This window comes from Chamaea fasciata, unplaced genomic scaffold (assembly GCF_029207755.1).
Source record: "Chamaea fasciata isolate MVZ Bird 193981 ecotype frontalis unplaced genomic scaffold, bChaFas1.0.hap1 SCAF_7, whole genome shotgun sequence".
In the NCBI taxonomy this organism is placed as follows: Eukaryota; Metazoa; Chordata; class Aves; order Passeriformes; family Sylviidae; genus Chamaea; species Chamaea fasciata.
Genome location: NW_027094092.1, coordinates 21344950 through 21360433, shown reverse-complemented (window position 1 = coordinate 21360433; position 15484 = coordinate 21344950).

Sequence of the window (15484 nt, the reverse complement as noted above, 5' to 3'; positions counted from 1 at the left end):
CAAGGCAGGACACTGACTTAACTGAAGAATTCTCAGTGCACTAAAGTACATGAATCTTTAAAAGAATTCTGTCAAGAAATGTAACCACCAAAATTCTGACTCATGTTAAAAAATAAATGAAGATGTGGGCCATTGCTCACAAAATCCATTATAAATTGAAATACTTCCCACTTTGCTTGAACCATGAATAAAAGTAGGGAGATTTTTAACATCCTGCTTCACTTTGAATCAAATTTTAGTAGTCTTAAAAACTCGTCTGAAAGTGAAACAGAATATACATAGTGTATTTGGCCATCTCCATCTCACTAAACATCTAATTTACTCATTCTGGCGTGATATAAATAATAAAATATGAATAACTTTTTTTAAGCTATTTTTCTTTCAGGAAATATTTTTATCAGTGCTTTAAGACATCAGATCTTCTATTAATAAAATAAGTCTAATTTAAATCAAGAAAATTGAAATAGAATCTTCTGCTCTGCCTAAAATCATTATTTTGCATATTTGTCACAGGTTTTCAGTAGAATTGATACAAAATTTGAGTACTCCAGCTGAGATTCAAAAGACCAATGAAGTGTAACAGAGAAGAGATAATTTAAGCTTTTCCTTTAACTAAAATTTCAAGAAGATAGAATGCAGATTTTGTTTTTAAAAGTAAAAACTCAATGGACATATTTGAGATACTCTGACATTAACTTTCTATACTGTTGATGGCACTGGCAAATGGTCTCTGATATAATTTAGAAACACTGCAACTTAAACACACCGATTATGGTTTGATTAAACTGAAGAGATTCAGTGTATTTAGGGAGTAATCTGCTGTAGAACACTTTGCTCAGTTAAGTACAATCTCCCCTTCATATACCCATGCTGACTGCATAAAAATGAAATTGACTAAATTTAATTTTTGATCCAGCTGGTCTACTGACCGTATTTCCAGTGGGAATTGCCAGGAGAAACAGTCAATATTTTGATGACTCACAAACAAATACACAGCTGGAGAACTTTAAAAAAGACATTTATTTTTTAATTTCTTCTTTTTTTTTTTTCTGATCAGGAAGTCTTTAGCATATACTCACTACAACTCCATCCACATTTTTCTACCTGCTAATCTTGATCTGTAAAGTCTCTGCAAAGTAGTAAAACCCTGAGCTATTCTGCTTCACAGAAAATTCAGATTTTATTTATTTCCTTATTTGGATTTCTTTCTTCCTTATTCAGATTTCTTTCTTCCTTATTCCAGCAGTTTTGTTTATTAATGTGGTAGCTGACAGAACATTAATATCTCACGCTAGTAGATAGATTTGGCGATAATGAAAGGATCAATGGACTGAGGGTGAAGACTGGTTGAGGTGTCAAGCCTTTTTAGTACTGCTGATATTCTTCTGAAAACCCAAACTATAAAGTCGAAAGTACAGAGAGATACATCAAAGAATTTTAATTGGAGTCAGATTGGTAATAGAATTACCCTCTCCTGAGTATTCTTAGAAGCTGAGTACATGTTTTTCAAAGTCAGCAGCTGCACTTCAGTTGTTTCACCAGATCAATTAGGAGGTTCAGCAGAGTGTGGCTTAACGTCTATCAGAAGAGTACTAGTATACCAACCCTTGTCTGGAATAAGAAGCCACTTTAGCTGAAGAAATGGTAACATATGTAAGCACCGAATCATCAAAACGTGTAAATGAAAAATGGAGCATTAGTGCAGATGTGTAGAGACTAAAGAAGTCTAATTTTCCATTAAAAAATGGCTTGTTAACATAGCACTTATTGATTTTACAACAGGCAGAACTTGGAGCAGAACCATATCAGCTCTTCTTCAAAAGTCAGTTTACATGTCTAAGGAAGAGAAATATCTAGTGTACGTTGGGAACAAAATAGGCAGTGCTGAGATGACCCAATATATTCTTTAGAATACAGAGGAAACTGATGTAATAAATAAGCTAATAATGGAATGCATTAATAAATAAAGAACTCATTCTATGAAAACTAGATAAATCATAGGAAAGAGATTGTAGGCACCTTGGAGAACATTGTCTCTCCCCACTGTCAGAAGGCAGGGCCTATCTCACTCCTGAGACACGTTCTTCTACTTGTTATTTGAAGCCTCTCATGATCTGCAAGCAGACTACACTTGTGCTCACCATCCTTACCAACAGAACATCTATCACCAACACAGTCATGTTAACTCTTTATGTACAGTCACCTCACACTCTGAGAGGCTCATATTCCATTTCTCTCAGTACAGATTCAACTACTGTACTTATGATTATTTTCTATGACCATTCTACTCAAAATCTGTTATGCAGAATTAGTCAGGAGTCTTGGAAAGGACAGGTTTACAAGTATAGAAAGGGTTCAAATAATTGCTTCATACATGTAACATCGCTGTTTAAACTTCCTAGTAGGATTATTGGACTGTGCAGTATCATGATATTGTTGGCCCATAGTTCATATCTGAACCACTATAATCCATTCATTGTTTCTATGGAATTCCTGCCCACTTAGTCCCTCTGCAATAGTATTAGTTGAAACACACTGTACTAGGCATGTCACACACTTCTGTTTTCAGAATTCATTGTCAGGCTGTGAAAAAACGTTAACTGCTTGCTTTTTGGTGACTATCTAGGTAGTACTTATGGGAGGAAAAAACATCAAATAAGTCTCCTTATAATAACAAGTTAAGATCTAATGTCTAAACCTTTGTTGCTGATCCATTTCAAGGATTAATTTGGGTTTCAAAAAATATTTAGCTTTGGGAATCAACTAGTTTCTTCGAATTTTACTTTGATCATGATTTTTTTACAGCAATGGTGGAGGTATTGACAGTGGAGGTACGACTGACACCAAAGAAGGCTCCAAGCATCAGCTAATTACTAACCTCTTAGTGTACTGACCCTTTCCCTGTACCCTTCCCGTGGCCAGCTCCACACAACAATGACTCCTTCTCTGTACCCTTTCCTAAGTCTTTCCTCTTCAGGACCATCTAACTTCTTCCTATCCCTTTCACGACCACCCAACCCTGTTTGTCCTGCATAGAGCGTCTTACCTTATCTGCCCCTTGCATGACTGCTTGACCCTTTCTCCTCACAGGACGGCCAGCACACTCCAACTGACTCTCGACCAGCTAACCTACTCTTTTATGGCATCCATTCTACTTGGACCTAGACTGTGACCTCATTAAGAGCAAAGCTGTTCCCACTCTTTGGCAATGAGTATAGCTTTAATTCACTGGGGGAGATTGCCTTCAGTTCTATCTCTATTCTCTTACAATCTGTCCTCCCACAGGGGTATAAAGAGAAGCTCTAAAGAAACGCTGTAAAACTGGGAGAAATACGGAACTAATAAGGCTATACTTTAAAAACAGTTTGACATAGAGGCATTGAGTTTTCAAGTTGCCAGATCAAGGACTGAAGTGAGAGGTATTTCCTATATACACAAGCGACAGGAGGGGCTCAATCTTCTTTTGATGAACTATCCTGATCACGTCATACTTTTATTTAGTCTTCTTCCTAGAAGAGAAAGATATAATTGGAGAATAGACTTTTTCCAGTGTTACATGCTCTGAGTGAGAAGTCGGCTAGATTGTAAATCACATGTAGGCAACAACGTGTGGTAACATAGTCAATAGACATGATTGTGGTTGCAGTTAGCTGCCAAAGGCTGGGATAGTAAATACATGTGACATGAAGGAATGTAAGTACTCAGAACAGATTAACTGAAGCATAAATTAAGGAGGCAGTACAAATGAAAATACTATATTGAGGAAAGAACTAGGAGCTCATTTAACACTAGCTGATTTTAAGGATGTTTTGTGTAGAACACTGAAATAAAGAAATAAGAAAGAAGAAGGTTATCCAGTGACCAGACGGGGCATGAAGCATAGCTAGGGAGAAACACAATCAGGTTAAATTTGTGCCAAGAAAACAGTATTCCACTTGTGTTAGAACCTCACAGATGACACTCTTGCTGGGCTTTTTTTTCCTAAAGATATTTGAACTAGGTATCATTGACTGCATCCAGTTTATTACTTGCTCTTTTCTTATAAACAATTATCTTCAAGTTATATGTTGATTTGAATTTTGTCCAGTGTCTTGTCAAATTAAATAGCTACTTTTTTCACCATTTCCTTATCCCAGATCTAGTAATGTCTATATAAATATGAAGAAATTACAATATCAATTTGAAAATATATTATTTTGAAAAATAAAATCACATTTTTCCATTTCCTTTTTGAGCTAGATCATTACTCTGGATCATAAAAAGAAAACTAGTATACTTCTTTGATCACTTTATTGCGAAGTCTGTCTTAAAGACTTCTGATAGAAATGTGAAATTTGTCAACACTTGTGTTCATCCTTGCAGCAGCTTATTATTGCTGTTGCTCATCTTGGCACTTTTAATGCTATCATGTTCCAAACATTCCACAGCTTAAAAGTAAAGGTGATTTTCTAAATACAGAGGTTTAGTAATTCCTTCCTTGATTTTCTGCAGCAGCCTACTGAGAATGACAAGTCATTGACACAGAAGATTCTTGCAAGCAGAAACTTTTCCTCCTGTTAAATCTTTCTCATGGCTCAGTCTAGACACAATATTTTAGATCTTTTTCATGAGCAGTGTGGATAAAATGAGTCAAAGGGAACAGCAGTGCAAAGGCCGTGCACTTTTGCAGTGACGAGTATTTATTTGGCTGTCAATGTAAAGTGCTGCTTTAATGGTTGTTCTCTGTCTTCTCTGAGGCTACAGCAGAAGAGGTATGGGATGGATGGAATCAGTTCATAGTCTGGGCATAGTCTATTTAGACTAAACAAATGTAAACTGTGGGAGGCAGATAAGGGATGTATTAGCCTAAATAAAAATTATAGTAGAACCATTTTTTATGGCATCAAACTCTACTTTAGGAACACAAAGTTAATTTTTTTTTCTCTGTCGCGGTTAACCTTGGTTGGACGCCACTCTCTCACTCCTCCTCAACAGGAGGCGAAGAACAAAAGAAAAAGCTCGTTGTTCATGATAGGGACAGTGAGATCACTTACCATTTGCCCAGGTTAAACAGACTTGACTTGGGGAAAATCAGTTCAATTTATTGAGATTTAAAAATGTAGTAGGATAGTGAGAAAACAAGACAAAACTAAAACCACTCTTTACCCTTCTTTTCCCTAGGCTTGGCTTCACTCCTTTATTCCTGACTCTTCTATTTCCTCAAGCCCCAAGTGGCACAGTGGCATGGGGAATAGGGGCTAGATTTAGTTCATAACACTCTTTCTTGTTCTCCCATGTGCTCTTCCCTGCTTCAGTGTGGAGTCCCTGCTCCAGTGTGGATCTTTCTTCAAGAATTACACTACCATGGGTCCTTTCCATGAAGTACTGTTTATCAGCAATGCCCTGTTCCAGCATGGATGCTCTCTGGGCCAGAGGGTTCTGTGGGCTCCTCTTCATGGGCTGCAGTCGATTCCAGAAACCTGTTTTGATGTGGGCTTCAGCATCATTCTGTCCTCACCATGGTCTTCTCCACAGGCTACCGGGGGATCACTGCTCTAGCACCTGAAGCACCTCTTCCTTCTTTTCTTTCACTGACTTGGTGTCTGCAGGCCTGATTCTGTCATATTTTTCTCACTCCTGTCTCCCACAACTGCTGGGCAGCCTTTTTTACCCTTTCTTAAATATGTTATCGCTGAGGTGTCACTAGCATCACTGATAGGCTCAGCTTTGAAAACCTAAATGGGGAAACTCACTCTGACTGATGCACAGAAAGCACTGAAGCCACCCTGACAGCCCCACTGCACCCCTCCTACCAAAGCCTTGCCACATAAATCAAATATAATTTTGAAAAAGTTCTTCAGTTCTTGTTGAATTGTTATTAAAACTTCTCCTCTGCTTTTTAAGATATTTGTGGAACTAGGAAGAAGATGTCCATATACTAAACAAGACGAAACAAGTTACTTTTAGAATGACACAGGGGCTAAAAGGGAACATGATTTATTTTCCTGATGACTGTGGATAAACTCTGATGACACTTAAACCTTTTTATTTGAAACACCTCTCAAATTGTTTTGCTATCTATACTCTGTTTATAAGAACCATTTTAAGTAAAAAATTGCAAAAATTGGGTGCTACAGGCAAAATTTCTACTCATTTAATATTTTTCCACTTGAGATATGGACAACACAAGCAATAAATGCAGGCCACTTAATTAATTTTATTGCTTAGGGTTTCTTGTTTTTCAAAAAGCATGGAATTGAACCTTTTTTAATCCCTTTTTCCTTTCATTTGCTTCAAAAGGATAAAAAATACAAACCGAATTCTACTGGGTTCTTAATTTCTTCTGCCTGAATGATATAATCACTGTGTGCCACCCCAAGGTTTAAGCAAGCAGATGCAGCATTTTCCAAACATGCTTGTACAGCTCTGAACCAGGAGGCCACAAACAGTGTTGACAGGAGAGGTCAAGTCCAAGAAACATGTAAAACTTACCCTCAAGCACTGCAGCCAAATATAGAAAGAACTTTCGTATTTGACAATTTTTAAAGATTCCTGTAATGTGAATCTTGTTACCTTTGAAAGAAGATAAAAAGCACGGAGAGACAGAGGCACGCACAACAAAAACCTCTTTTTCCTCCACTGGACTTCTAAAACTGACACCATGTTTTGCAAAACATCAATGGAACAACTGTTTGTGTGATTGATATTGATACAGAAAATGTCTGCCAAGGTTGTTAAAGAAGGGTATGTCAGAGTTAGGAGATGAATAATTCCAGTTCCATAAGACAAGTGATTCTAAAGAGATTCACCACGTTCCACAGTGCATGCATTCCATGAGTTTATGCAAGGTTGCTGTCAAGGGAAACTGTGAATGTGCAGGTCTAGAACATCATTTGTTTCTTATGCAAATTGAGGACAACACATCCCAGCAGTGCATGCCAAAGTGAGGACTCAGGCAGAGATGGAGTTTTGCAGACTTTACCCAGGCTCCACTGAGCATGGCTTTTGGGCTCCTGTAACACAGCAGCTCCCTGTTGGCATCCCATAGGATATGATTTTGTGGTCTTGTTATTTGCCATGCTAAACATGTGTTTTCATTTGCTTAATATCTAAATCTGTTTGTGAAATAATGTTGTGTGGTTTTCTAACCATACTGGGAAAAGTCAGGCTTCTGAAAATTCTAGGCACTGCTTTTTTGCACAGGTGCACGAGCCTCTCCCAGGCATCACTGCGTTTATGTACATCTGTTGCTTTCCTAAGTTTTAGAAATTACTAAAAACCTGCAAGACTGAGAGAATTAAATATTCTTAAAATGTTGGTATAAACACAATGAAGGAAATGCCTGAGAAGAATTGTAAGCTGTAATTTCTTTTTTTTTGAGGTTCCTCCTGTACTAAATATTTTACAGAATAAACAGAGACATGTCTCTTGCCCCAAGGAACCCTGTATGTTTTACAGTCTTTACAAGAAATGAGGAAAGGATAGAATCCTCACATTTAAACATATTTTGCCTTCAGCCCTACTGTTCACTTAGTTAATTAAGTCAGTTTTATTTGAAGAAAATAAAAACATTATACCAGTTATTTTTCTATCCTTAGCTAAGCTACAAACTTGTAAGTATTTTAGGAACATGTATATGACAATAGCCTCCAGATATGAAGGCTGTTAACAAGCTGACATGGAACACTTCTGCTTCTACATGATACAAGTGGAAGCATTGCACTGGGACTGCAGGAAAATGGATACATTTGGGAAAAATATGTTACACAAGATGTAAGTTTGACCAAGAAAAAGGCACTAAAATGACAGTTAAGCCAACTGAGACATCCTCTGAATTAATTAAGGGTTTTATTATGGTGAAGCTAGAAACCCTATATAATGCTATCTTACTTGAAGTATCTTCACAAAAAGAATGTGTTAAAAAAGCCAGCATGTAAACTAAATTTTCAAGATGATCATGCTTGGTTAATCTTAAATACAGACATATTGTAAAAGGGCTTTTTTAAATGCCTTTCTGATTAGAGAAAAAAGTATGTGAAAATGCCTTTCTCCAGCAAAGGGTGTCTATATCCTGTATTTAATCTGGCCTATTTTCTTTTGCATTGGAAGCATATTTTCAATACTTTTTATACAGGTTGACAATTAGAGATTTATTTATAAATTCTTTATTATTTTCATCTAAGAGTAACTCAACAAAACAGTAGACTGAAATATAGCTGGAGTCATTAAGGTTCTATTTATATGACTATTAGAAGAGTAGTTCCTGTGCTGCTGTTTTACTTTCTGCTTTCCTTTTATGATTTGTAGACATCTAGGGTACAGCCCATTCCAGCTGTCTCTTTTCCAAATTGAAAAGCTTTATTTAGTCATTCCTTGTATGCTAGCTCTTTCCTATCAGAGTTATTCTTATTATCCTCACCTCTGTCATCTTTGTTTTTACAATAGTTTTTAAGATGACATACTGGAACTGAATGAATACTCAGCATATGGAAAAATAGTGTAAAAACATATCCAGTCCAATGTTCTGCTTTGTTAGAGCTTTCTTCCTAAAAATGCTATGACTTGAAAAATCAGAAAATGGCATTTTTTCAGAATGAAAAGCTACATATAAAGTGATGTGACGTTTGGTCACTTATTTTAAAACTAGTCACATTGCTAGCCACATGGGAATTTAAAAATCAAGGACTTACCATTGTGAAAATGTATCCTTTCTTTTATTTCATTGCCATCCTGAGTTTGTGCAAATAGCTTATGGACTTTATGACTTTGTGAATGGCTGCTGTGATGTAACTGAGATGTTAAGTCTGAAGCTTAATGACAGTGTAAGTGAAATTGTTATGCTACTCAAAATGTGTCGTTTTAGTAGAAATACTGACATGCTTTGGTAATATGAAAGAATATAGTACACAAATCAATACTTCCCATCCTCAAATTCCGTGGTAACCATAAGATTTTAAAAGGCTCTATTCCAGTGTTTTGTATTCGATTTAAAACATCTCTTTAAGAAATTGTGTGATTTATTTTTGTTAGCTTCCAGAGGGGTCCTGCTACAGTTAATCTTATGATGTTTGCTAGCATTTTGTTTGCTGTTGCTTAGAGTGTACGTTTTTGATATCTGTGTAGAAGTCTCTGATTTTCATAAGTATTGCAAAGGAAAGTGTTCATTACTAAAAGCTTTCTGATAAAACAAAACAAAGTATAAAACCAACATCAGTGGCATTGCTTCACATATGCCATAGACATTAATGATACAACAGTGATATGTAAGGTCTTGAGTATCAATATCTTCTGTCACCTAGTAGCTAACTTATTAATGCATGCTAATAAAGTGTGCACATATTGTTCTGATCTTCTTCATTTTGTAATCCCAACATCTAATTTCAAGCATCTGTGACATAGCAGTTGTTTGTGTCAGAGAGGAATAGAAGGGGAAGCAGCTATCAGCACCACAACACTGAGCATCGAGAATGCAGTCTCTGATGAAAACGTACTGAAAGGCCATTTCACAGACACACTGCCAAAGGATTTTTTATGCCACTATTGCTGCCAAAGTACACTGCAACCCATCAACTTATTTCATATTGAGTTGTCTGTAGACCCAGTGTGGGATGCCAGATATGATTCAGCTGACTACGTTCAAGTCATGTTAAATATATGTGCTTCAGCAGAATAATATAAAATGCCGAGCTGACATTTCAAAGAAACTTCTGTCTTCTCAGTGGAAACCATTTTACCAATTAATTTCAGGTATTAGTCTTCTGCAAAAAATTTTTTCAGCTGCAATTTACTTATAATTATTGATCATGAACATTAAGTATTTGACAGGAGTGTTGTAGCAAGTAAAATGAACAGATTCTGAGACAATTTTGAATGACAGCTGTGTATATGTATTGAAATGTAATCAACTGGCTCACAGGAAAACAAAAAATGAGTTCTTGATCACATACATTACCTTTGACATAAAAAGATCCTACAACTAGGAGTTTCCTTCTATTTGTTAAGATTAAAGGTGAACTGTACAGCTGTGTTAAATTTTATCCAGTAATGCCCCTGTCAGTGGTATCTCACTTCAGTAAATGAAGATGGGCACCGACAGGAGACTCAAGCTTGGACAGAAAAGATTTCTTAAGCTGCATTAGGTCATCTTCATCTTCATCCGTCACTCCAAACTTAGAACATCCTTGTCTCTACTGTCAGTCTAGGCCAACATGTTTGTCTGACCTCAGTAAATTGCCTGCTGTCTCACTGGCAGAGTATTCCAAACACTGAGCCTTTCCTCCCCTTTTATTTCTCATATGCTTGTAGGATCTGGTAGTAATCCTTCACCTTATGTGTTTTTCCTCTATAAGTCTCTTCCCATCCTACTCTGCATAACATAATTGCTGTCCATTTTTAATATGTGCTTATAATGAAATCCAGTGAAATTCATTTATGAAGTGGTCTTTAGCTAATCTTAGACTGAGAGAGTTATCATGGGATGCTCCTGACCTTTCCATTTTAGAGAATAATTCACAGCTGGGCACTTGAAATCAAGTTCCATTTAGCAGAAAAAGAATGAAGAAGTTCACTGGGCTTACAGCATAAAAATGTTGGTCAGCATTTTGTCCCAAAATCCATTCCCAGGGTTTGGGGTTTTTATTATATTTTTGGGGGGTTTGTTTGTTTGTTGTTTTGGGGAAATGTTTTTGTTGTTTGTTTTGTGTGCTCTGTTTTAGTTTGGGGTTGTTGTTGTTCTTATTGTTTGGTTATTTTTCATTGGTTGGTTGGTTTTTGCTTTGGTTTGGGGTTTTTTTGGGTTTTTTTGGTTTCTGGGTTTTCTATCTCCCCTACAAAGTCATATGCATAGTTCAGACTGGGTTGAAATACTTTTTCTTTCTATGTGCTCCTTTTCTCATCCAGAGATAATGTCTCAGTCCCTTTCACCTTTTACCAAGTGTTTAAGTCCCTCTGTCTAGATTTTCTTACCCTTGAGTATATTTGCATAAGGATAGGAGCAGAATGTTTCTATTTCAGTAAGAAAATATCTAAATTTAATAGTGTCTGCAAAATTTAAGCCACTTCATTACCTAATGGGTAATTAGAATCCTGAACAGAACAACTGAAGTAAGGCACCGGGCTAATTCTGAAGAATCTCTCAAACTCACGGGAACTGCATTACCACATGCTTAAATCACCCACTGTCTGCTAAGAGAATTCCACACCCCAATTTTATAGAATTCTTGCAGAAGTACAGAGTGTGTGTTGCACATCTCACAGTTAAGAAAGTGATAATTTGGATTGAATAAACTAATAACCTGCTGTGAACATAATTTTATAGAAACAGATTCAAAATCTTATTTCTTTCGATAAAATTTGAAGAAACCCCAGTTCAAATACTCCAGTTACAGAGTTTCATGCTGCAAGAACCATGAAATTACAGTTCACAGAGTTTCTCTTTCTCAGCTTCTGTGGGTAGGATTCCTTTTATTTCAAAATTTCATGTTCAGAAACCAAGCTGTGGCATGCATAACTGTTTATACAGAGCATTGAGGGAGGTGAGAAGAGACAACTTTGTTTTCTTGCCACAGTATCCACCCCAAATCAGAAGTAAACTTTTTTTCACAGTTACACATTTAGAAGTAACTTTTTAAAGTTATGCAATATGCATACAGAGGTAGAAGATCTAAGTGCCTCATCTAAAACCATTTTCTGTATGAACCAATATTTATACATAGACCTGTACAACAGCAGTTTGCTACCAATGCAATTTTATGTATGGGATAAAAATATTCTGAAAATTAGGGATTCCAACCTGCAAATAGGTGGAGCATGGGTGACAAATAAATTGGCAGGAATTTCTCTTCAACTTAGTTGATGGGGTGTGATAAACTGTGACTTTCTTTTCATTATCCCAGATAAATGTCCAAGACATCTCCAATTGTAGTAGATAATTGTATCTAGATATTTACTCTCTTCTTCATGCTATGACAATCAAATCATGTCCTAATTTGTTTGGTTTGTTACATACATACAGACATACTAACATAATTCTACAAACGGTTTTAGGTCACAGCAGTCAAAAATAATCTGTCTATGAAAAGAGTCCAAAAATATTTCCCTTTTCTGTTTGTTGCAGATGCTTGAAGTAGATAGCTGTAAAATTATTTGTGAAAAATTCCTATACAAAATAAGTACCACTTTAATATTAGGAGATACTGGAGTTAAGTTAAATAGCTCAGATAAAAGATTAAAGGTTATTTTCTATCCTTAATATTATATATATAAAATATAATTAGGCACAGTGTTATTTGAATTAAGTAACTTTCTTTTGGGAAAGATAAGAAATTGTTTTGAATGTAGTAATTAATCTCTATACCATGTCTACTAGGGACCTAGCAAAAATTAACATCAAAGTGAAATGGAATCTGAAAACCTCATCATCAAGTTATAATTAAATAACATTTATTTAGCAAATGGGGGGTCTGATCAAGTTGATTTTTAGAAAAGATTTAAAGGAAGGTGAAGGAGTTGTAAAACCCTGTTAAGGAACAAGTCCTATCACAAGGTTTTTCATCACACAATTCTATTTTCCTGCATACAGATTGTGTTGGTCAATCTTTTTTCTACTCTCTTGTTCATCTCTCTTATCTCCCAATCTTCATTTTCTAGAGCAATTACCATTCAGTAGTATTTTTAGTCCAATTAGAGCCTCTAAATATTATCTTTGTCTGAAAGAAAATAATACCACATGTAAAGTGCAAGTCCTAAAATAGTCTAGAAGAAAAAAAGAGAGTGGAGATATGGTGGTCAGGCAATGCTGTAGGAGAAAGGGACAATCTGCCCTTACACTGTAGCGAGTGTTTCAAGGTAAAACATTTTCCTTTCTAATTCTGTGGACAGCAATACATGGTTTGGGGAGATCATGCAGTCTTCCTTGTGACATACTATTAGGAACAGATTAGAAAACCACTAAGGAAGAATAATATAAGCATACTGATTTTTCAACCAGTGAAAGAATTAGAGGACCTGTGACCATTGTTCTCTGCTTTGAATTTTATTATCAGATGTTAGGAGGGGCACTAGCTCTCACTTTTCCTGATTCTTGTGCAATATTCCATGTTTTGCTTGGTAAAAATTGAAGCATCCTGCAGAGTGCTGGGAAAATGGAGGCGGAGTCCAAACAGTTTTGATCAGACAATTTGGACAGGTTTGAGGAATAAATATCAGCCTTTGAAAATGAATACCCAACTGTAGAATGATGTCAACAAGTATTAATACTGTGCTGTGAATCATATCCTCTCCTAGCAGTGCCATTCACTATTGCTCACACAGCATGATAGCAGAATGATACATTGCTGTGCTTTGGCTTTGACAGCCAGTCTTTGTCGCCTAACTAGTGCCCACCCAAAGTATCTACAGTTTTTTCCTCTTAAATTTGATGTATTTAGAATATATTTAAAAAGCTAAATAGGAAATGGTTTCTGACTGCCTAGCAATTCATTCCTCTAAGAAAAGAGAACAGGTTTAATGTTTATTATTTGCAGTGATATAGCACAAAGAAATAGGAATCATAAACAGCTTAATAATGACTCTTAGAAAGACAAATGTTAATGGAAAACTTCCTTCTGCTACTGCCACCCCTACAGGAAAATGCCATGAAATAGGTGTCAGACAGGCATCAAATGTGATCAATATCAGTCATGATGTTGATTACATTTTGTTCTTAAAGACAATAAAAAAAGAAAGGTTTCATCTATTGAACCATTCATGCTGAGGCAGGTAAGACTTAAAGCACTGTAGATTTGTTAATAGTGAACCTCCAGCCTTTCTTTCCCACAGTTAAGTAATACTTAATTCTAAAGAGATCTGTTTTGATTTTGGGCAAGGTTTTTATTTATACCTAAAAACAAACATTGTAGTAGTGAATATTATTTTAGGAATTCAGCAGAGACAAAGGAAAGAACAAGACGACGGCGCAAGAAAGATCCTGGTAAATTTTCTATTATCTCCCAAAAGAATCATAACTACATTTGGAAATTCTTGCATTTCAAATTGCACAGGCTGCTTCATTATAAGTGAGCTGATTTTCAGAGAGTATAACTTTGAACAACCATCAGACAGTCTGCTTAGCATTTTACATGGGACTACTTGAATGCATTCTAATTAGAAAAATTAGTATAGACCTGAAGAATATAGTGTAGTCAACAGCTGATAGAAAAATTGAGAGGATTTACCCTATCCTGGTAAATACAGTGATCTGCTTTCTCAGGGAGCATTATCTAGATAGATAACATGCAGTCAGTAACAAAACCATCTAATGAAGAGCCAGAGGCTCGACCCCTGTCATCATAAAACTACTTTGGCTGCATTTTCATGAAGAGTACAGACCAGTGTCTTGGGAAGAAAAAAAAAATCTAAGTAGCATTTCTTTTCCTTAATTTCATGTGAAACTACTGTCATCTTATTTGACTCTAAATTTCAATATATTTTGTGGTGCAATAAACAGATGAAGCACAGATGCACTGCAATTTACATATGGAGGAATTGATTTTCTTACTTGACAGAAAAGTTTTACATTTATTAAGCAACCTCATTTTACATCAGCCTCAAGGGAAACTTCATCAAACCACCCAGTAGGATGTTGCTATAAGTTATTTGCAAATCCTAGGTAATCATAAAGGATTACTTTTTCAAGAGATTATAACTATTTGTCTCCAACTAATATTCACTGAAGATCTTTACAAATATTCATGTAACATTATATAGGAAACATTTTATATTAAATAGGGGTTATTTGTGAAGTTCTGGGTACTGTGCTTAGTAAATAATATCTCTGTAAGGCTGATTTTAGAGTTATGTATTTCCTTTTTCTTATATATACTTATATACAATTATATTCTTATAATGCTTTTATTATATAGTATGCATTTTAAATTACTTAGAATGATAGACACTTGTACATACTCATCTAATATCTTATATATTTCCTTCTTCTACAAGGTAACAACTTTAAAGTACTTGTTATATTTTCTAGAGACTTACAGTCTCTAGTAGAATTTATTTTTATATCATTGGCTTATATTCAACCTAAAGTTACTCTCAGCTATTCTTTCCTTGCCACAAATGTTTCCTAACTAGAGTAACATTACAAAGCAGAGATTTGAATCAAGAAATTGATCCCAAAGCATTTAATCAGAAATTAATATCGTATATAAAATGGAAAAAGAACAGGGTAGTGAAAGATGGAAACAGCCTAAAGAAAAAAAGTTTTTCTTCCCAGGCTCTGAACTTTTAGTAATATATGTAACTTCTGAAGTAGATTAAATATGCAAGAGAGTTTAAGGAAAGACTCCATTTCAGTACCATTGTTTGGCCATCTAAGAACTGATAAGGTGTATTAAGAAGCCAATGAAAACTTTAAAACATTGTGGAATTATTGCTGAATAAAAATATTTTTATGCCCTTTCAAGCATCCCTCATGGAAGGCATCTTATGTCATATTTTTATTTTGAGTTAAGAAATTTCC